The 23,321-nt window shown below is 45.8% G+C and overlaps 1 protein-coding gene across 6 annotated transcripts in view; it reads right to left on the reverse strand.

Annotated features, from left to right (window-relative positions):
* The window catches only part of nexn (nexilin (F actin binding protein)), a 97,350-nt gene extending 76,178 nt beyond the window's left edge, over window positions 1-21,172 (reverse strand). The window contains exon 1 of one of the 6 annotated variants that reach the window (XM_070886535.1): window positions 20,669-21,172. The gene's annotated coding sequence lies outside the window, so the exon portion shown is untranslated. The remainder of the gene's footprint in view (window positions 1-20,668) is intronic. The other 5 variants (XM_070886531.1, XM_070886532.1, XM_070886536.1 and 2 more) reach the window with 5 other exon arrangements.
* Window positions 21,173-23,321: the final 2,149 nt, after the last annotated feature.

Raw genomic sequence — 23,321 nt, forward strand, 5'->3', positions numbered from 1 at the left:
TGATCCCTGCGGCATCCCACTGGTTACTGGTTGCCAACCAGAGAATGAATCATTTATCCCAACTCTCTGTTTTCTGTTAGTTAGCCAATCCTCTATCCATGCTAATATATTATCCTCAACCCCGTGAACTTTTATCTTGTGCAGTAACCTTTTCTGTGGCACCTTGTCAAATGCCTTCTGGAAGTCCAAATGCACCACATCCACTGGTTCCCTTCATCCACCCTGTTCGTTACACCCTCAAAAGAACTCCAGCAAATTTGTCAAACATGACTTCCCCTTCATAAATCCATGCTGACTCTGCCTGACCGAATTTTGCTTTTCCAAATGTCCTGCTATTGCTTCTTTAATAATCGACACCACCATTTTCCCAACCACAGATGTTAGGCTAACTGGTCTATAGTTTCCTGCTTTTTGTCTGCCTCCTTTTTTAAATAGGGACGTTATATTTTCAGTTTTCCAATTGCTGGGACCTCCCCAGAATCCAGGGAATTTTGGTAAATTACAACCAACGCATCCACAATCCCTGCCGCTACTTCTCTTAAGACCCTAGGATGCAAGCCATCAGATCCAGGGGATTTATCTACCTTTAGTCCCATTATCTTACTGAGTACCACCCCCTTAGTGATTGTGTTAAGTTCCTCCCCCCCCCCATAGCCCCTTGACTATCCACTGTTGGAATATTGTTAGTGTCATCTACCGTAAAGACCGATACAAAATATTTGTTCAGAGTTTCTGCCATCTCCATGTTCCCCATTACTAATTCCCCGGTCTCGTCCTCTAAGGGACCAACATTTTCTTTAGCCACCTTTTCCTTTTTATATATATGTAGAAACACTTGCTATCTGTTTTTATATTTTGTGCTAGTTTACTTTCATAGTCTATCTTCCATTTCTTAATCATTTTTTCAGTAATTCTTTGCTGGCTTTTAAAATCTTCCCAGTTTTCTGTCCTCCCAATAGTTTTGGCCACTTTGTCTGTCCTTGTTTTTAATTGGATACCGTCCTTTATTTCTTTAGTTAGCCACGGATGGCTATCTTTTCTCTGACACCCTTTCCTCCTCACTGGAATATATTTTTCTTGAGAATTGTGAAATAGCTCCTTAAATGTACACCACTGTTCGTCAACCATCCTACATTTTAATCTATTTTCCCAGTCCACTTTAGCCAACTCTGCCCTCATACCTTCATAGTCTCCTTTATTTAAGCTTAGAACGCTAGTTAGAGATCCAACTTTTTCACCCTCCATCTGAATTTGAAATTCAATCATACTATGATGACTCATTCCAAGGGGATCCTTTACTAGAAGATTGTTTATTAATCCTGTCTCATTACACAGGACCAGATCCAAGATAGCCCGCCCCCTGGTTGGTTCTGTTACATACTACACAAAGAAACCGTCCCTTATGCACTCGATGAACTCCTCCTCAAGGCTACCCAGACCAATTTGATTTGTCCAATCAATATGGAGGTTAAAATCACCCATGATTCGTTCCGAACAAAGAGCCAACTGATAATGATTAATGTGAAACTTAACAGTGTGCCGGTATCGATGTAATTGGACACGGGTGCGAGTCAATCAATAATGAGCCAGAGGACATTCGACAGGCTGTGGGATACTAAGGTTGTGAAGCCTAAGCTGAGTCCAGTCAATGCCAAGTTGCGTACGTACACTAAAGAACTCATAACGGTGATTGGCATTGCAGTAGTCAAGGTATCGTATGATGGTGCAGTTCATGATTTACCGTTATGGATTGTTCCAGGCAATGGTCCAGCACTATTCGGCAGGAATTGGCTAGAAAAAAAATCAAATGGAATTGGAACGATATCAAAGCGTTGTCGTCGGAGGATGATACTCCATGTGCTCAAGTGCTGAGCAAGTTCCTCTCGCTGTTTGAACCAGGCTTTGGCAATTTAATGGGAGCCAAGGTGCAGATCCACGTGGACTCGGATGCAACATAAAGCTCGGGCGGTTCCGTACATGAAGGGGAAGGTTGAAGTCGAACTGGACAGACTGCAGTGTGAAGGGGTCGTATCTCCGGTCGAAATTAACAAATGGGCCAGCCCCATTGTTCCTGTGTTGAAGAGTGATGGCACGGTCAGGATTTGTGGAGACTACAAGGTTACGATCAACCGAGTTTCGAAACAGGATCAATACCCGTTACCGAAGGCCGATGACCTGTTTGCAACACTAGCCGGGGGGAAGTCGTTCACTAAACTGGACTTGATGTCGGCCTGCATGACACAGGAGCTGGTGCATCAACACTCAAAGGACTGTTCATCTACAACAGGTGTCCTTACGGAATTTGCTCGGCTGCAACCATATTTCAGAGGAACATGGAGTGTCTACTGAAGTCTGTCCCTAGAACCGTTGTGTTCCAAGATTACATCCTGGTCACAGATCGTGATACTGCTGAACACCTTAACAACCTGGAAGAGGTTCTACATCATCTGGACAAAGTGGAACTCAGATTGAAACGTTTGAAGTGCGTCTTAATGGCACCGTAAGTCAAATTCCTGGGGTATCAGGCCTCCGGACTCGAAAACCAAGGCCATCAAAAATGCACCCAAGCCTCAGAATGTGACGGAGCTGCGTTCGTTCCTTGGTCTACTCAACGACTTCGGTAATTTCCGACCTAGATTGAGCACCTTATTAGAGCCACTGCACATGCTGCTAAGAAAAGGCGACAACTGGGTTTGGGATGCGTCTCAAGATAGAGCTTTTGAGAAAGCTACTAATCTGCTTTGCTCTAACAAGCTGCTGGTACATTATGATCCATGCAAGCATCTAATATTGGCCCGTGATGCTTTGTCATATGGAGTTGGTTGCATGCTCCAACAGGCTAATGAGTTGGGTAAACTACAACCTGTTGTGTATGCTTCTAAAAGTTTGTCAAAGGTGGGAAGAGCCTACAGCATGGTAGAAAAAAAAGCACTAGCCTGTGTGTATGACGTTAAAAAGATGCATCAGTACCTGTTTGGTCTTTGGTTTGAACTGGAAACAGATCACAAGCCACTCATTTCATTGTTTTCGGAAAGCAAAGGTATTAATACCAATGCATCGTCCCGCATCCAGAGGTGGGCGCTGACATTATCTGCCTATGATTATGTCATTGGCCATAGACCTGGCACCGAGAATTGTGCCGATGCACTGAGCCGTCTGCCGTTGCCCACACCGGTGGTGGAGACGCCACAACCTACAGACCTACTGTTAGTCATGGATGCTTTTGAAAGTGAAGGACCCCTATCACGGCTCAACAAGTTAAGACCTGGACCAGCCAGGACCCGATATTATCAGTTGTGAAATGTTGTGTCCTTAGTGGTGATTGGTCTGCCATACACAAGAAAATGGGTGATGAGACCAAACCTTACAACCGTCGCAAAGACGAACTATCCATTCAGACAGATTGTTTACTGTGGGGTAATCGTGTTGTTATGCCTAAGAAAGGCAGAAAGAAATTTGTACATGATCGACATAGCACTCATCCCGGTATTGTCATGATGAAAGCCACTGCGAGGTCTCATGGTGGCCTAGAATTGACTCTGATCTAGAATCATGTGTGCATCAGGGCAACACTTGCATGCAGCTAAGTAAAGCACCAGCGGAATCGCCGCTGAGTCTGTGGTCGTGGCCATCTAAATCATGGTCCAGGATCCATATCGACTTTGCAGGTCCCTTCCTGGGAAAGATGTTTTTAGTTGTGGTGGATGCATATTCCAAGTGGATAGAGTGTATAATCATGGCATCCAGTACATCCACAGCTACCATTGAGAGCCTTCGTCTCATGTTTGCCACTTATGGTCTGCCTGACATCGTTGTAAGTGACAACGGACCTTGCTTCACTAGTCTGGAGTTTCAAGAGTTCATGAAACTCAATGGTATCAAACATGTGAGGTCAGCACCATTCAAACCCACATCTAATGGTCAAGCAGAGCGTGCTGTCCAAACCATCAAGCAGAGTATGAAATGTATGACTCAAGGTTCACTGCAAACTCGCTTGTCACGCATATTGCTTAGTTACAGGACAAGACCTCACACGCTTACCGGGGTCTCCCCCGCTGAACTATTGATGGAGAGGTCTCAAGGCCAGGTGCGCTCTTGTCCACCCTGACTTGAACGATCATGTTGAATACAGATGTCAAAGTCAGCAGTGGTATCATGATTGTGCTGCTGTGTCACGCGACATTTCTGTTAATGATCCTGTGTATGTACCAAATTATAGTCAAGGTCCCAAGTGGATCGCCGGTACTGTTACGACCAAGGAGGGTAACAGAGTGTTTATCGTTAAGCTCAAGAATGGGCAAACATGCAGGAAACATGTTGATCAGATAAAGCTGCGGCACACGGATGAACCGGAACAGTCTGAGGAAGACACAATCAGTGACCAACCAACCTACCCTCAGTCATCAGAGGACTCCGCTGTCATCAATGAATCTGGACTTTCAATCCCTGACATGGTCATTGCCACTCCCATCAGATCGGCTACCCAGCCCCCAGTCACAACAGACTCAGAACGCCCACCCAAGGCTGGAGTTGAACTGAGACGATCAACTCGGGAGTGGAAAGCCTCGGACCATCTCAATTTGTAAAAAGACTTACTAATATCTTAAAGGGGGATATTGTCATGTATGTATGCTTGGTGTTACTTGCCACTAGGTGGCACCACTTTCGGAGGTCATTGGGCTGTATACACGTGTGTGCAGCCCAAGTCTCAAAGGCAAGCCATCATGTAATGTATTCACTTTGGGCCCCAATAAAGCAGAGCCAGGTTTACACCTGTGTTAGTTTACTGTGTTCAATCTATCGAGTTATTACATACTAACATCTGGCATCATCCTTGTAATTCTTTCTTGCACCTTCTCTAGTGCCTCTATATCTATTTTATAATTTTAATAAGATATGTTTTATTTTTAGAAAATGGCATGTCTGACCTCAACATTAAATGATAAGACAACAATATTCAGAAAGTTAAGAGTTTAAAATGAAATCCAGTCAAGTGTATCTTCCTCCATGACTAATTCTCCAGTCCTATGGTCAGCCAACATTAACACTGAACAAAACATTCCCGCTCACTAGAGCACAAAAAACCAGTTATACAGGAATTAGTAAACATAACCTTTTTCCTTTCTCGGAATGTGGGTGTCGCTGGCAAGGCCGGAATTTATTGTCCTTAACTGAGTGGTTTGCTAGATTACTTCAGAGGGTAGTTAAGAGTCAAGCACCTTGGTATGGGACTGGAATCTCACCTAGGCCAGACCAGGTGAGGCCGGCAGGTTTCCGTTCTCAAAGGACATTATTGAACCGGTTGGGTTTTAACAACGACCCGACAGCTTCATGGTCATTTTACTGATACCAGCTTGTTATTTCCAGGTTTAAATTATGAAACGGCCATGGTGGGATTTGAACTCTCATTCGCTGGGTTATTCGTCCAGGCCTCTGGAATAGTAGTTCAGCCGCATAACCACAAAGCTACCGTACACAACCTGAACACTGAAACAAGTGGGAAGGGTAGCATAGTGGTAACGTCACTAATGATCCACAGACGTGAGTTTAAATTCCACCACGGCAGCTGGGGGAGTTTAAATTCAGTTAATTAAATAAATCTGGAATAAAAAGCTAGTATCGGTGACCATGAAACTACCGGATTGTCGTAAAACCCCATCTGGTTCACTAATGTCCTTTAGGGATGGAAATCTGCCTGATCCAGCCTCTGTGACTCCAGACCCACGGCAATGTGGTTGACTCTTAACTGCCCTCTGAAATGGCCGAGCAAACCACTCGGTTGTACACAACCGCTACGAAAAACAAGAATAACAAAACGGGACGGACCACCCAGCATTGATCTCGGCACCGACTGTGGACACCCAGCCCAGTCGACCCTGCAAAGTCCTCCTCACCTACATCTGGGGACTTGTGCCAAAGTTGGAGAGCTGTCACACAGACTAGTCAAGCAACAGCCTGACATAGGTATGATTTTGTGAGTATGACTTTCAGCCAATGTTCCAGACTCCTCCATCACCATCCCTATCCCACCGGCAGGACAGACCCACCAAAGGTGGTGGCACAGTGGTATACAATCGGGAGGGAGTGGTCCTGGGGGTCCTCAACATTGACTCCGGACCCATGAAGTCTCATGGCTTCAGGTCAAGCATGGGCAAGGAAATCTCTTGGTGATTACCACCTACCACCCTCCCTCAGCTGATGAATCGGTACTTCTCCATGTTGAACACCACTTGGAAGAAGCACTGAGGGTTGCAAGGGCACAGAATGTACTCTGGGTGGGGACTTCAATGTCCATCATCAAGAGTGGCTCACTACCACCCCTACTGACCGAGCCCTGAAGGACATAGCTGCAAGACTGGTCCTGATGCAGGTGGTGAGAGAACCAACACGAGGGAACAACCTGCTTGACCTCGTCCTCACCAATTTACCTGTTGCAGACCACCACACAGTCATTGTGGAGATGAAGTCCCGTCTTCACACTGAAGACACCACCCATCGTGTTGTGTGGCACTACCGCCGTGCTAAATGGGATAGATTCAGAACAGATCCTGCAGCTCAAAATTGGGCATCCATGAGGCGCTGTGGGCCATCAGAAGCAGCTGAATTGTATTCCACCACAATCTGTAACCTCATGGACCGGCATATCCCTCACTCTACCATTACCAATCAGCCAGCGGACTAACCCTGATCAATGACGAGCGTAGAAGAGCATGCCAGGAGCAGCACCAGGTATACCAAAAAATTAGGTGCCAACCTGGGAAAGCTGCAACACAGGACTACATGCATACTAAAAAGCGGAATCAGCATGCTATGGACAAGGCTGAGCGATCCCACACCCAACAGATCAGATTAAAACTCTGTAATCCTGCCACGTCGTGAATGGTGGTGGACCATTAAACAACGAACGGGAGGAGGAGGCTCCATGCATATCCCCATCCTCAATGATGGCGGAGCCCAGCACGCGAGTGCAAAAGACGAGGCTGAAGCATTTACAACCATCTTCAGTCAGAATTGCCGAGCGGATGATCCATATCGACCTACTCCTGAGGTCCCCACCATCACAGAAACCAGTCTTCAGCCAATTCGATTCATTCCACGTGATATCAAGAAACGGCTGAGCGCACTGGATACAGCAAAGATTATGGGGCCCAACAACATCTCAGCTGTTGTGCTGAAGACTTGTGCTTCAGAACTAGCTGTTCCTCTAGCCAAGCTGTTCCAGTACAGCTACAACACTGGCATCTATCCGACAATGTGGAAAATTGCCCAGGTATGTCCTGGCCACAAAAGGCAGGACAAATCCAATCCGGCCAATTACTGCCTCATCAGTCTACTGTCAATTATCAACAAAGTGATGGAAAGTGTCGTCAACAGTGTTATCAAGCAGCACTTATTCACCAATAACCTGCTCACCGATGCCCAGTTTGGGTTCTACATAAGAACATAAGAATTAGGAACAGGAGTAGGCCATCTCGCCCCACGTGCCTGCTCCGCAAGATCATGGCTGATCTGGCCGTGGACTCAGCTCCACTTTCCTGCCCGCTCCCCGTAACCCTTAATTCCCTTATTGGTTAAAAATCTATCCATCTGTGATTTGAATACATTCAATGAGCTAGCCTCAACTGCTTCCTTGGGCAGAGAATTCCACAAATTCACAACCCTCTGGGAGAAGAAATTCCTTCTCAACTCGGTTTTAAATTGGCTCCCCCGTATTTTGAGGCTGTGCCCCCTAGTTCTAGTCTCCCCGACCAGTGGAAACAACACCTCTGCCTCTATCTTGTCTATCCCCTTCATTATTTTAAATGTTTCTATAAGATCACCTCTCATTCTTCTGAACTCCAACGAGTAAAGACCCAGTCTACTCAATCTATCATCATAAGGTAACCCCCTCATCTCCGGAATCAGCCTAGTGAATCGTCTCTGTACCCCCTCCAAAGCTAGTATATCCTTCCTTAAGAAAGGTGACCAAAACTGCACGCAGTACTCCAGGTGCGGCCTCACCAATACCCTATACAGTTGCAGCAGGACCTCCCTGCTTTTGTACTCCATCCCTCTCGCAATGAAGGCCAACATTCCATTCGCCTTCCTGATTACCTGCTGCACCTGCAAACTAACTTTTTGGGATTCATGCACAAGGACCCCCAGGTCCCTCTGCACCGCAGCATGTTGTAATTTCTCCCCATTCAAATAATATTCCCTTTTACTGTTTTTTTTTCCAAGGTGGATGACCTCACATTTTCCGACATTGTATTCCATCTGCCAAACCTTAGCCCCTTCGCTTAACCTATCTAAATCTCTTTGCAGCCTCTCTGTGTCCTCTACACAACCCGCTTTCCCACTAATCTTTGTGTCATCTGCAAATTTTGTTACACTACACTCTGTCCCCTCTTCCAGGTCATCTATGTGTATTGTAAACAGTTGTGGTCCCAGCACCGATCCCTGTGGCACACCACTAACCACCGATTTCCAACCCGCAAAGGACCCATTTATCCCGACTCTGCTTTCTGTTAGCCAGCCAATTCTCTATCCATGCTAATACATTTCCTCTGACTCCGTGTACCTTTATCTTGTGCAGTAACCTTTTGTGTGGCACCTTATCGAATGCCTTTTGGAAATCTAAATACACCACATCCATCGGTACACCTCTGTCCACCATGCTCATTATATCCTCAAAGAATTCCAGGAGATTAGTTAAACATGATTTTCCCTGCCAGAATCACACAGCTCCAGACCACATTACAGCCTTGGTCCAAACATGTACAAAAGAGCTGAATTCCAGAGGTGCAGTGAGAGTGACTGCTCTTGGCATCAAGGCAACATTTGACTGAGTGAAGCATCAAAGAGCCCATTAAAACTGAAGTCAATGGAAATCAGGTGCAAATTTCTCCACTGGCTGGAGTCATACCTAGCACAAAGGAAGATGTGGTTGTTGGAGGTTAATCATCACAGCAGGAGTTCCTCGGGGCAGTGTCCGAGGCCCAACCATCATCAGCTGCTTCATCAATGACCTTCCCACCATCATAAGGTCAGAAGTGGGGATGTTCACTGATGACTACACAGTATTCAGTGCCATTCACAACTCCTCAGATAATGGAGCAGTCCCTGCCTGCATGCAGCAAGACCTGGACAACATTCAGGCTTGGGCTGATAAGTGGCAAGTAACATTCACGCCACACAAGTGCCAGGCAATGACCATCTTCAACAAGCGAGAGTTTAACCACCGCCCCTTGACATTCAACGGCATTACCATCGCCGAATCCTCCACCATCAACATCCTGAAGGTCACCATTGACCAGAAACTTAACTGGACCAGCCATATAAATACTGTGGCAACAAGAGCAGGTCAGAGGCTAGGTATTCTGCGGCGAGTGTCTCACCTCCTGACTCCCCAAAGTCTTTCCACCATCTACAAGGACAAGTCAGGAGTGTGAAGGAATACTCTCCACTTGCCTGGATGAGTGCAGCTCCAACAACACTCAGGAAGCTCAACACCATCGAGGACAAAGCAGCCCACTTGATTGGCACCCTATCCACCACCTTAAACATTCACTCCCTCCACCACCGGCGCACCGTGGCTGCAGTGTGTACCATCTACAAGATGCACCGCAGCAACTCGCCAAGGCTTCTTTGGCAGCACTTCCCAAACCAATGACCTCTAGAAGGACAAGGGCAGCAGGCACATGGGAACACCACCACCTACATGTTCCCCTGCAAGTCACACACCATCCTGACTTGGAAGTATATTGCCATTCCTTTATCGTTGCTGGGTCAAAATCTTGGAACTCCCTCCCTAACAGCACTGTGGGAGTACCTTCACCACATGGACTACAGCAGTTGAAGAAGGCGGCTCACCACAATCTTCTCAAGGGCAATTAAGGATGGGCAATAAATGCTGGCCTTGCCAGCGATGCCCTCATCCCATGAACAAATAAAAAAATGTTACAGGATTGTTTTAAAAGAAATCTAGTAATGTCCTTTTATGATGAGGTCTCATACCGCAGATGTTTGTATAATGACAGTATTGCTTCATTATCCAAACTGAGGGTGCAGATGTTTCCACCAAACTCCCCCAGCGAATTGACTTCAAATCCCTTGCCCTTTCTTAGAAACCACTCTATCTCCTCACTCCACCCTATCTCCGCATTCTTGTCCAGCTTTGTGTCTCAGCATGCATCCTCCTCCCACCTGATTCTGGCCGACTGTAGATGTTGTCCCTCAGCCACCTCTCCCCTGCACTCTCTTGGACTCTCTTCTTAAACCTATTCGCCTCGCTACCTTCTCTCAAAAATCCCCCCTTTGATCATCAATTCCTCCAATCTCTCTCTTAGGAAACACGACAGCCAATTTGTGCACAGCAAGGTCCCACATACAGCAGTGAGATAAAGACCGGATAATCTGTTTTATTATTTTGGTTGAGGGATGTATCTTCGCCAGGACACCAAGAAGAACTTCCCTGCTCTTCTTCGAAATAGTGCCTTGGGATCGTTTTCATCCACCAGAGGGGGCCTTGGTACAATACGGTGGAGGAGGATTTCCTGGAGTGCATAAGGGATGGTTTTTTAGACCAATATGTCGAGGAATCAACTAGGGGGGAGGCCATCTTAGACTGGGTGTTGTGTAATGAGAGAGGACTAATTAGCAATCTCATTGTGCGAGGCCCCTTGGGGAAGAGTGACCATAATATGGTGGAATTCTGCATTAGGATGAAGAATGAAACAGTTAATTCAGAGACCATGGTCCAGAACTTAAAGAAGGGTAACTTTGAAGGTATGAGGCGTGAATTGGCTAGGATAGATTGGCGAATGATACTTAAGGGGTTGACTGTGGATGGGCAATGGCAGACATTTAGAGACCGCATGGATGAACTACAACAATTGTACATTCCTGTCTGGCGTAAAAATAAAAAAGGGAAGGTGGCTCAACCTTGGCTATCAAGGGAAATCAGTGATAGTATTAAAGCCAAGGAAGTGGCATACAATTGGCCAGAAATAGCAGCGAACCCGGGGACTGGGAGAAATTTAGAACTCAGCAGAGGAGGACAAAGGGTTTGATTAGGGCAGGGAAAATGGATTACGAGAAGAAGCTTGCAGGGAACCTTAAGACGGATTGCAAAACTTTCTATAGATATGTAAAGAGAAAAAGGTTAGTAAAGACAAACGTAGGTCCCCTGCAGTCAGAATCAGGGGAAGTCATAACGGGGAACAAAGAAATGGCGGACCAATTGAACAAGTACTTTGGTTCGGTATTCACTGAGGAGGACACAAACAACCTTCCGGATATAAAAGGGGTCGGAGGGTCTAGTAAGGAGGAGGAACTGAGGGAAATCCTTATTAGTCTGGAAATTGTGTTGGGGAAATTGATGGGATTGAAGGCCGATAAATCCCCAGGGCCTGATGGACTGCATCCCAGAGTACTTAAGGAGGTGGCCTTGGAAATAGTGGATGCATTGACAGTCATTTTCCAACATTCCATTGACTCTGGATCAGTTCCTATGGAGTGGAGGGTAGCCAATGTAATCCCACTTTTTAAAAAAGGAGGGAGAGAGAAAACAGGGAATTTATAGACCGGTCATCCTGACATCGGTAGTGGGTAAAATGATGGAATCAATTATTAAGGATTTCATAGCAGTGCATTTGGAAAAAGGTGATATGTTAGGTCCAAGTCAGCATGGATTTGTGAAAGGGAAATCATGCTTGACAAATCTTCTGGAATTTTTTGAGGATGTTTCCAGTAGAGTGGACAAGGGAGAACCAGTTGATGTGGTATATTTGGACTTTCAGAAGGCTTTCGACAAGGTCCCACACAAGAGATTAATGTGCAAAGTTAAAGCACATGGGATTGGAGGTAGTGTGCTGACATGGATTGAGAACTGGTTGTCAGACAGGAAGCAAAGAGTAGGAGTAAATGGGTACTTTTCAGAATGGCAGGCAGTGACTAGTGGGGTACCGCAAGGTTCTGTGCTGGGGCCCCAGCTGTTTACACTGTACATTAATGATTTAGACGAGGGGATTAAATGTAGTATCTCCAAATTTGCGGATGACACTAAGTTGGGTGGCAGTGTGAGCTGCGAGGAGGATGCTATGAGGCTGCAAAGCGACTTGGATAGGTTAGGTGAGTGGGCAAATGCATGGCAGATGAAGTATAATGTGGATAAATGTGAGGTTATCCACTTTGGTGGTAAAAACAGAGAGACAGACTATTATCTGAATGGTGACAGATTAGGAAAAGGGGAGGTGCAAAGAGACCTGGGTGTCATGGTACATCAGTCATTGAAGGTTGGCATGCAGGTACAGCAGGCGGTTAGGAAAGCAAATGGCATGTTGGCCTTCATAGCGAGGGGATTTGAGTACAGGGGCAGGGAGGTGTTGCTACAGTTGTACAGGGCCTTGGTGAGGCCACACCTGGAGTACTGTGTACAGTTTTGGTCTCCTAACCTGAGGAAGGACATTCTTGCTATTGAGGGCATGCAGCGAAGGTTCACCAGACTGATTCCCGGGATGGCGGGACTGACCTATCAAGAAAGACTGGATCAACTGGGCTTGTATTCACTGGAGTTCAGAAGAATGTGAGGGGACCTCATAGAAACGTTTAAAATTCTGACGGGGTAAGACAGGTTAGATGCAGGAAGAAAGTTCCCAATGTTGGGGAAGTCCAGAACCAGGGGACACACTCTAAGGATAAGGGAGAAGCCAGTTAGGACCGAGATGAGGAGGAATTTCTTCACCCAGAGAGTGGTGAACCTTTGGAATTCTCTACCACAGAAAGTTGTTGAGGCCAATTCACTAAATATATTCAAAAAGGAGTTAGATGAAGTCCCTACTACTAGGGGAATCAAGGGGTATGGTGAGAAAGCAGGAATGGGGTACTGAAGTTGCATGTTCAGCCATGAACTCATTGAAGGGCCGAATGGCCTACTCCTGCACCTATTTTCTATGTTTCTATGTAATGTCTCATCTGAAAGTCAGCACCTCTGAGACTGCAGCACTCTCTCAGCTCTGCACTGGAGTGTCATCCTGGATTTCATGCTCACGTCTCTGCAGTAGGGACTTGAACCCACAACTTTTACACACAGAGGCAAGACTGCTGCCCACTGAGCTAGGGTTGACATCTAAGGTACTGAATCCTAAACTCATCAAGTCATCGGGCTGCTCGTGCTTGCCCTTAAAACTTGAGCAGACCTTCACTCATATATAGAGTACTTACATCAGGTGAACTCCACACTTGTCTGAGCACAAATTGTCGACCTGATGATAAAGAAAGCCATTGGCCAATACAATATGGGTACCACTGCTGTCCCATAGCCAGTACATTCCTGATAAAGTGCAACATCCCCACTGACACCTGGGAGTCCCTGGCCAAAGACCGCCCTAAGTGGAGGAAGTGCATCCGGGAGGGCGCTGAGCACCTCGAGTCTCGTCGCCGAGAGCATGCAGAAATCAAGCGCAGGCAGCGGAAAGAGCGTGAGGCAAACCAGTCCCACCCACCCCTTCCCTCAACGACTATTTGTCCCACCTGTGACAGATACTGTGGTTCTCGTATTGAACTGTTCAGCCACCTAAGGACTCATGTTAAAAGTGGAAGCAAGTCTTTCCTCGATTCTGAGGGACTGCCTTTGATGATGACGTTCAAGTAGACATTAGTTGCCTCACTGTCTCATCATCTGATAGTGATTACATGGCTGCTGGTGGGCTAGAAAGTGTCTAGTGATGATACTCCAGACATTATGAGTGTGTGGCAGGCTTGATGGACCAACTAGTCTTTTTCTGCCCATCATTGTCATCAAAACATATGTCACACCAATTCCCACCTAGTATATGTTGGCCTGAAATGATGCTGTGTGAAGATTAGGTACACAGTTAACATATTCCTATGACATCCCTTTGCTATTTAAATAGAGATGCTAACCAAGAAATGTTCGTACATGAATATTCAGACGGCATAATTTCCAGGACCTTGCATGTCTTTTAATGCCTCGTGTTTTAATTACAATATGCAATTTCATCCACCCCACCCCCCAGTACTAGCTGGTCTTCTGTGGCATTGCTCATGGGTAGTCTGGGGTCTGAAGCATGGCTGTGATGTTTAACTGCAACACCTGGCCTGTCCCTTTAAGGCTACTGCTCAAGGGAATACAGTCTAACCAGCACATCCCCAGGTCATCTGGAGGCTAATTGCTGAGAAAAGTTTCTATAGTTTGGTGGTTGCTTGTAAATCCCTGGATCTTGTCCTTGGGGTGAGGGACAGCAGGTTATCAAAAATCAGGAGAAACCAGCAGGAAGTGAATGACTTTTTCTTACATACTTTATTGCCCAAAGATTGTTTTGCAATTTTAACAAGTGTGAAACTTGAAGTGTGATGTATGAAATGTGACCGGTGAGAGTTACATGCAGAATTTTTATAAGCGTGGATATCATAATTTCTTCAGTATATAGTCCCTCGCGTATAGATGATTAAGGGGCTTAAGATGATTAAAGGATTGGATAGGACAGATAGAGAGAAACTATTTCCTGTGGTGGGGGGAGTCTAGAATTGGAGATAGACAGATTTTTGAACTACAGGGAAGTTAAGGGTTATATGGAGTTGAGGCCAAGATCAGATCAACCAGATGAAAATATTAAACTCGAGGCATTGCCGGACCAGGAGCCAAAGTGGAAAACAAGCGTTATGTTCTAGAATACAAACATTTGTAAATAATCTGCTGACGTCTTATGACGTTGTCACCCATTAATTGAACTGGTGTCGTGACAGAAATGAACGGCAGAGCAGGCCTACTGCTGCTCTCATTTCTTATGTTCTTATGAGTCCAGAACAAGGGGGTGGGGGGCATAACCTTAAAATTCACTAGGGCTTTCAGGGGTGATGTTAGGAAGCACTTCTTCACACAAAGGGTAGTGGAAATCTAGAATTCTCTCCCCGCCCCCCCCCCAAAAAGCTGTTGAGTCTGGGCGTCAATTGAAAATGTCAAAACTGTGATTGAAAGAGACCTTTGTTGGTAAGAGTATTAAGGTGGATAAATGGAGTTAAGATACAGATGAGCCATGATATAATTGAATGGTGGAACAGGCTCTAGGGGCTGACTAGCCTACTCCTGTTCCTATGAGAAGGTTTATAACTCTGTGAAATTACAGAAAATGAAGGAATGAAAATTCCAGCCGTCATCATGAACTAGAAGAGTGCTACATTCTTCTGCACGAGCTGTAACTCCCTTGTCATTTTGACCTGCCTTATTAGCCAAGCTGATTGTCTGGACTATATTGAAATTATCCTATTGCCAGCTGCCAGATATTCCCTTTAGGTTCACAATTGATTGGAATATGAGCTCAATTTAAGTTGGTCACTGGCTTCGAGTCTATGAAGCATTAGAGTAACGTGCACAGCTGAAAGTCGAGATTTCCTGACATGTCGGCTAACTGATCGCGTCTAATGGAATTATGTTCAGGCGCACAGGCTATTTTAGAAAACTGATGTAAAAGGGCAGTGACATGCGTCTGGTAGGAATGTTGAGCCTGGTACAGATTGGTGCCCAGCACGTCTGCTGTTCATTTCTGTCACGACACCAGTTCAATTAATGGGTGACAACGTCATAAGACGTCAGCAGATTATTTACAAATGTTTGTATTCTGGAACGTAACATTTGTTTTACACTTTGGCTCCCGGTCCGACAATGCCTCGAGTTTAAAATTCTCATCCTCGTGTTCAAATCCCTCTATGGCCTCACCCCTCCCTACCTCTGTAACCTCCTTCAGCCCTACAATCCACTGAGGACTCTGTGTTTCTCAAATGCTGACCTCGTGTGCATTCCCCTTTTCCTTCGCTCCACCATTGGCGGCAGTGCTTTCAGCTGCTTGGGCCTTAAGCTCTGGAATTCCCTCCCTAAATCTCTCGGTCTCTCTCCTCCTTTAAGATGCTCCTGAAAACCTATCTCTCTGACCAGGCTTTTGGTCACCCACCCTAATATCTCCTTATGTGACGTGGTGTCAAATTTTGTCTGCTTTACATTCCTGTAAAGCGCCTCAGAGCATTTTACTACATTAAAGGCGCTATAGAAATGCAAGTTGTTGTTGTCTGTTTTACAAACCTCAATCTCCTCAAATAGCTCCTTTTAAGTTTTACATTAAACACTAGAGATTTTGAAAAAATGGTGGTCTATTACTGATTAGCCATCCTGACGTTGAGATTTCTGTTTTGCCAATGTTCCCTCATCTTGAAGACGTTGACATCTGCTGGGTTTTTGGTTCCAGATGCAGCCCCCAGCACCTCATCCATGTGGATGCTCTTCATCTGTGAGCCTTGTGTGTGTCAGCAGGCTACTCGACTAGCGAGAGCATCACAGTCAACTGTGATCCCGTCCTCACCCGAGGTCCACATACATGCATTTTACGTCCGGAGTCGTTGGACAGTGATCGGCTGTGGGAATCCCCTCCCCCATCCCAAGCTCAGTCTCACAGTTGACATTTGTGTGACCTTTGTGCCATCGCTTGAGATTAGCTAACTAAGCACAGATTTGGGATCTTCAAGTTGGTATAGCTCAGTTATAGTTGTCTTTCATGGGTTGAAGCCCCGAATCAGAGTCTTGAGCACAGAATCCAGGCTGACACTTCAATGCAGTACTGAGGGACTGCTGCACTGTCGGAGGTGCCGTCTTTTGGATTCATGGTCACATCTGCCCTCTCAGGTGGGCATAAAAGACTACACGGCACTATTCAAAGAAAAGCAGGGGAGTTCTCCAAGTGTACTGGTCAATATTTATCCCTCAAATAACATCACTAAAAACAGATTAACTGGTCAACATTAATGCCTCAAATCAACTCTGCCTCAAATCAACTCCACCAAAAACAGATTATCTAGTCGTTGGTCTCACTGTTTGTGGGACCTCGCTGTTCATAAGATGGCTGCCACATTTGCCTATAAAGCAACAGCGATTGCACTTCATTGGTCGTAAAGAGCTTTAGACATCCCGAGGAATGTGAAAGTCGCTATATAAATGCAAGTTCTTTCTTTAACTGGAGCACAGAGAGGGATCTCCAAATGTAAACTTTGTGCCTTGAATTGTGCTTGTTGAGAGATAAAACTCCTCCATGCAGAGTGCTGCTGTTCAAAATACAGCACTTCAGAATGGTTTACAATGGAACTGCTAAAAACCGTACTTTCTTACAAAAACTACTTCAGGAAGCAAACTATTTGCATCTATTAGAGAACTGACTTGTCCCGATGAAGACAGAGTGCTGTAGCTTTATTGAAGGCCTTAATGGACCAGTTTACTGGGAGAAGTAAACCACACACTGCACTGTCTACCTACGGGTAAGGTGTGGACTGGAGACACAGCAATGGTGATGATCTTAGAGATCGGTGCCAAGAATTGCCAAACTGCTCATGGTCCTTTGCGACTGGAGGATAAAATCCTTCACGGATAAACGGTTAAGCTTTCCGAACACTGGAAATAGTGATTCGGGGTGAGGATAAGGCAATTGGAAACTTAACTGACTTCTCTAGATGTAAATTGTTTTTTTTTGGTCCCATCTTGCTCTCTTCTACCTCCATACTGTCATACGCTAATCCTGTGGGACAACCAACCAGCCGGATGCCAAGATGCTACTAATTCTTTTCTCCAATTAGTCCCTAGAAATGTCCCCATTATACCGCAGGCCAGACAACTTTTTCTCTGGCACATCCATTTAAATATCAACAGCGTGAAGAATCACAGACATTGACCCGATCCCACCATTTATTTGGTGTGAAGGTGCAGTGCTCAGGAAGAATATTGGTATTAAGTAGCTGTGATATATTAAAAGACTTGCATATAGCATACACTTCCTGTAAAACTCCCACTGACTACTTGTAACACTTTCCCCATCACACTTTGTTCAATTGTTTGGTCACTGTAAATTAACGTACCTGGTAAATCTCTGTATTAAATGGAATAACGCCTTATTTTTTGTATCATTCCATGCACCAGGTGCAATGTCATGGGAGGTCAGCTCGTGTAATATTTGGAGCATCTATTTACATAGCAGGGATTATCTCAGAAACTTGTCTAAATGGCTTCTCAGCTCTTCGACCATGATTTTGGTCACATCCCCCTAAATTTCCTGTTACTGCTGAACATCCATTCCTCTCCTGTTCGCTGGTCTCTGCCCCTGCCTCAACCCATCTGCTGCTGAAACCCTCATCTGTGCCTTTGTTACCTCCAGACTTGATTACTCCAATGCTCTCCTGGCCAGCCTCCCATCTGCCATTCTCTGTAAACTTGAATTAATCCAAAATGTATCCTAACTCGCACCTAGTCCCGTTCACCCATCACCCCTGTGCTCGCTGACCTACACTGGTTCCCAGCCTGGCAATGCCTCAATTTTAAAATTCTCATCTCTACAAGGTCTCGACCCCACTCTATCTCTGTAACCTCCTCCATCTCTACAGCCCTCCGAGAACTCTGTGTTCCTCCAAATCTGGCCTCTTGAGCATCTCCCATTTCCTTCACCCCACCATTGGTGGCCGTGCCTTAATAAGAACATAAGAAATAGGAACAGGAGTAGATCATTCGACCCACCAAGCCTGCTCTACCATTCAATAAGATCTGATCTTCTACCTCAACACTGTCTTCCCACACAATCTCCTAATCCCTTGGTTCCCTTAACTTCCTTCAGCCATCTAGGCCCTAAGCTCTGGAATTCCCTCCCTAAATCTCTCCGCCTGTCTACCCACTTTAAGATTATTCTTAAAGCCAAGCATTTGGTAACCTGTCCTTATATTTCCTTTTGTGGCTCAGTCAAATTTTATTTGATAACACGCCTGCAAATGCCTTGGGATGTTTTACTGTGTTAAAGGTAACATTTAGTCCACTTGGTCTCCTGGACAGGTTTTGATCCCAGCTGCTGTGGCCGGGTCATTGAATATATTTAAGGTGGAGATAGACAGATTTTTGAACAATAAGGGAGTCAAGGGTTATGGGGAGCGGGCAGGGAAGTGGAGTTGAGACCAAGATCAGATCAGCCATGATCTTATTGAATGGAGGAGCAGGCTCGAGGGGCCAAATGGCCTACTCCTGCTCCTATTTCTTATGTCCTTATGATCGCCTGAGGGGGTTGGAGTGGAATTTTACATAGTATTTTTTCCCTTACTGGGGTGAGGTGAGGTCCGGGAGGGAAGAAGTGTTTAGCCATGATCGTCCAGCCATCATTGTATGGGGCAAGCTTGATGGACCAGCTGGTCTTTTCGTCAATTTCGTATGTTCAGATTAAAGGCGCTGTATAAATGTAAATGGTTGTTGTTGAGACAATTTAGTACATTAAAAAGGAGCTGTATAAATATTGCTATAAATGGCAGAGTATCAATTAAAGGAAATGGTGAGATTTGATTTACTGTGTCCTCCAGAGTAAACCCAGAATCTCTTTAAATATAATTTATTATAAAGAACTTTAAAAAAAAAATCTAGTCCCCCAGGTAGAAACACATTTCATAAATCTCTGGGCCAGAAATAGCCCTGATATCCCAGAGAGATATTCAAATGGAGATCGCCTCATCACCACTCGGATCCTGTGTGTTATCATCTTTTCAATTTGTTTTTGGCTCAGTGGGGAGCACTCTCACCTCCAGGTCAGACGGTTGTGGGTTCAAGTCCCACGTTAGGGATTTGAGCACATAATCTAGGCTGACATCCAGTGCAATTCTGAGGGAGTGCTGCACTGTCAGAGGTGCCGGCTTTCCGGTTAAACCGAGGCCCGGTCTGCTCTCTCAGGTGGAAGTAAATAATTCCAATACGTTATTTTGAAAAAGAGCAGGGGAGTTATCATCAGTCCTGGCCAATATTTATCCCTCGGCCAACATCATTGAAACAGATCTTCTCATTAACACATTGCTGTTTGTGGGAGCTTGCTGTGCGCAAATTGGCTGCTGGCCTTTCCTACATTACACTTCAAAAAAACAATTCTTCATTGGCTGTAAAGTGCTTTGAGAAAGGGCTATATAAATACAAGCATTTTCTTTTTGCATTGCACAGGCGACTCCATCCAAGAAAATAAAATCCACCGATCACGGATACTTTGCACAATAACTATAGCTCAAGAGTCCTGGGGAGGCGAGGGTTGAAGAGTTGCCAAAAGCTGAAGCTGGGCTGTGGGCTCAGTGTGACGACCCGCTAATAACACACAGCCAGGCAACGAAATCGACATGAAATGCACAGACAGGCGGCAACACCCTGACGGCACTCAGTGGATTCGCTTCAAAAAGGTGAAACCGCGGATGGGACAGGAAGGGGCTTTATCTGCTTTTAGGAGCCACACACGCAGTCAGTCTGCGAGAGCGAGGGGGAAGGAGAGCTGCCTGTGACCGGAGCCTAGCCTTTAAATAAATGCAGTGTGTGGGGAGCTGTCACCGACAGCTGCTGTCCTTGTCTATATCAGGGGACATGCGGAGCACGTTAGACACCAGTGTCTTATCCAGACAAAACACAAGTACATTTCCATCAGCTAAAATCTAACTTTATAACCTCTAAGCCGCCAACCAGAACGATTCGCACGTGTGTGTGTGTGTGTGTGTGTGTGGTTTCAGCCCTTGATTCCTTATTTGTTTTTCTCCTGCACAAGACACAGCCTGCAATCCAGTATTGACACAAACTTTTCTCCTTCCTTCCCTGCTCTTTTTTTCCCGTATGGATTTCAGTTGAACTTACCTTCCGCAAGACGGGCTTCGATTTATCTTTTAACAATGGACCTCAGGGGCGACGTGCGGTAATCCAAAGCAGTTCTTGGACTAAAAGGGGAGCTGTTGTGCTGACTTCAACCACCACCGACCAGTCTCAATGTCGTTTGGGTAAAATTACGTCTCCCCCGTGTGAAGTTTCCATAAAAGTCCCGTTCGCTCACCGTCTACCGCATTCCATGCGATCCGGGGCATGGCTCCTTCAGCTGTTGGCTTTCAATACATTTTCAAACACATGGATCCATCCCCATGTCCTTCCTTATCCTCCTGGCGAATCAAGCACGACTTTTCTCTCTCTCTCTCTCTCTCTCGCTCGCTCGCTCCTGTCACTGCAACTGACGCGCCAAAAAACTGAACCCCGAAACCCGATTCACATTGCTGCTAAAATACTGCTCATCGGTCAAAAGCCCAATTGAGTCACCCAAGCTATAATTTAAAAAAACACGAACCTGCATTTATATAGCCATCTCAGGACGTCTCAAAGCGTTTTTTTTTTACAGCCAATTATGTACTTTTGAAAAAAGAAAGAACTTGCATTTATATAGCACCTTTCACAACCTCAGGAGGTCCCAAAGCCTTTACAGCCAATTAAATATTTTTGAAGTGTAGTCACTGTTGAAATATAGGAAATGCTGGAGCCAATTTGTGCACACAGCTAACTCCCACAAATAGCAATGTGATGATGATCAGATAATCTGTTTTTTTTAGTGATGTTGATTGAGGGTTGAATATTAGCCAGGACACTGGGGATAACTCCCCTGATCCTCTTCGAAATAGTGCCATGGGATCTTTTACGTCCACCTGAGAGAACAGACAGGGCCTCAGTTTAACATCTTATCTGAAAGACACCATCTGCGACCGTGCAGCACTCCCTCAGCAATGCGCTGGAATGTTGATCTGGATTGTGTGCTCAAGTCTCTGGAGTGGGATTTGAACACACAACCTTCTGGCTCAGAGGGGAGAGTGCTACCCACTAAACTGACAATGCAGGCAAGTTGCTCCCACCAGTATTGGCACTAATGCGTAATCCTGTTGCTTTGACAATATTCTGTCCATTTTTTTTTTATTGAGAGTTGCTAGATTTTTTATGATCTGGAATGCACTGATTGAAAGGATGGTGGAAGATTCAACAGTAACGTTCAAAAAGAGAATTAGATAATAGTTTAAAAGGAGACATTTGCAGGGCTATGAGGAAACACAGGACTAATTGGATCGCTCTTTCAAAGAGCCAGCGCAGGCTCGATGGGCTGAATGGCCTCCTTCTGTGTTGCAAGATTCTGTGATACTAGAACAAGGTCCCTCTAATTTGCCCGCTACCATCTGGTTTCCTCAGATGTTTCCTGGCCTCTTCACCTCGTGTCAAATTCAAGAGAAATGCAGGGAGCAGCACCAACCTCTGTACATGGCCTTCTTTGACCTCAGAAAGGCCTTTGACACTGTCAAACATGAGGGATTATGGAGTGTCCTCCTCAAATTCGGCTGCCCTCAAAAATTTGTCACCATCCCCCGCCTGCTTCACGATAACATGCAAGCCATGATCCTGACCAACAGATCCACCACAGACCCAATTCACGTATGGATCGCGCTGACTGTGCCATCGCACTAATGCTCTTCTTGATTTTCCTTGCTGCAATGCTCCATCTCACCCTCAGCAAGCTCCCCACTGGAGTGGAGTTAATCTACAGAACAAATGGGAAACTGTTCAACCTCCGTCGCCTCCAGTCCAGATCCAATGTCGTCCCATCCTCTGTCACTGAATTACAGCATGCAGATGACACTTGCATCTGCGCACACTCAAAGATCGAACTCCAAGCCATCGTCAACACCTTCACCGCAGCATATGAGAGCATGGGCCTTACACTAAACATCCATAATACAAAGGTGCTCTACCAACCTGCCCCCACCACACAACACTGTCCCCCCCCCCAAATTATCAAAATCCACAATGAGGCCTTGAACAACGTGGACCATTTTCCATACTTCGGGAGCCTACTGTCAACAAGGGCAGACGTCAATGACAAAGTCCAACATCGCCTTCAGTGTGCCACTGCAGCCTTTGGTCGCCTGAGGAGAGTGTTTGAAGACCAGGACCTCAAACTCAGCACCAAACTCATGGTCTACAGAGTAGTAATGATACCTGCCCTCGTATATGCTTTAGAGACATGGACCATGTACAGCAGGCACCTCAAAGCACTGGAGAAGTACCATCAACACTGTCTCCACAAGATCCTGAAAATCCATTGGCAGAATAGGCACACCAATGTCAGTGTTCTCGTTCAGGCCAACATCCCCAGCATCTAAGTATTGACCACGCTCGATCAGATCCGATGGACGGGCCACATTGTCTGCATGCCCGATACGAAACTCCCAAAACAAGTGCTCTACTCGGAGCTCTGACACGGCAAGTGAGCCCCAGGTGGGCAGAGGAAACACTTCAAGGACACCCTCAAAGCCTCCTTGAAAAAGTGCAACATCTCCATCGACACCTGGGAATGCCTAACCCAAAACCATTCAAAGTGGAGGAGAAGCATCCAGGAAGGCGCCCAACACCTCAAGTCTCTTCGCCGGGAGCACACGGAGGCCAAGCGCAAACAGCGGAAGGAGCACACGGCAACCCAAGCATC

The sequence above is a fragment of the Pristiophorus japonicus genome, chromosome 8, assembly GCF_044704955.1.
Source record: "Pristiophorus japonicus isolate sPriJap1 chromosome 8, sPriJap1.hap1, whole genome shotgun sequence".
Taxonomy (NCBI): Eukaryota; Metazoa; Chordata; class Chondrichthyes; family Pristiophoridae; genus Pristiophorus; species Pristiophorus japonicus.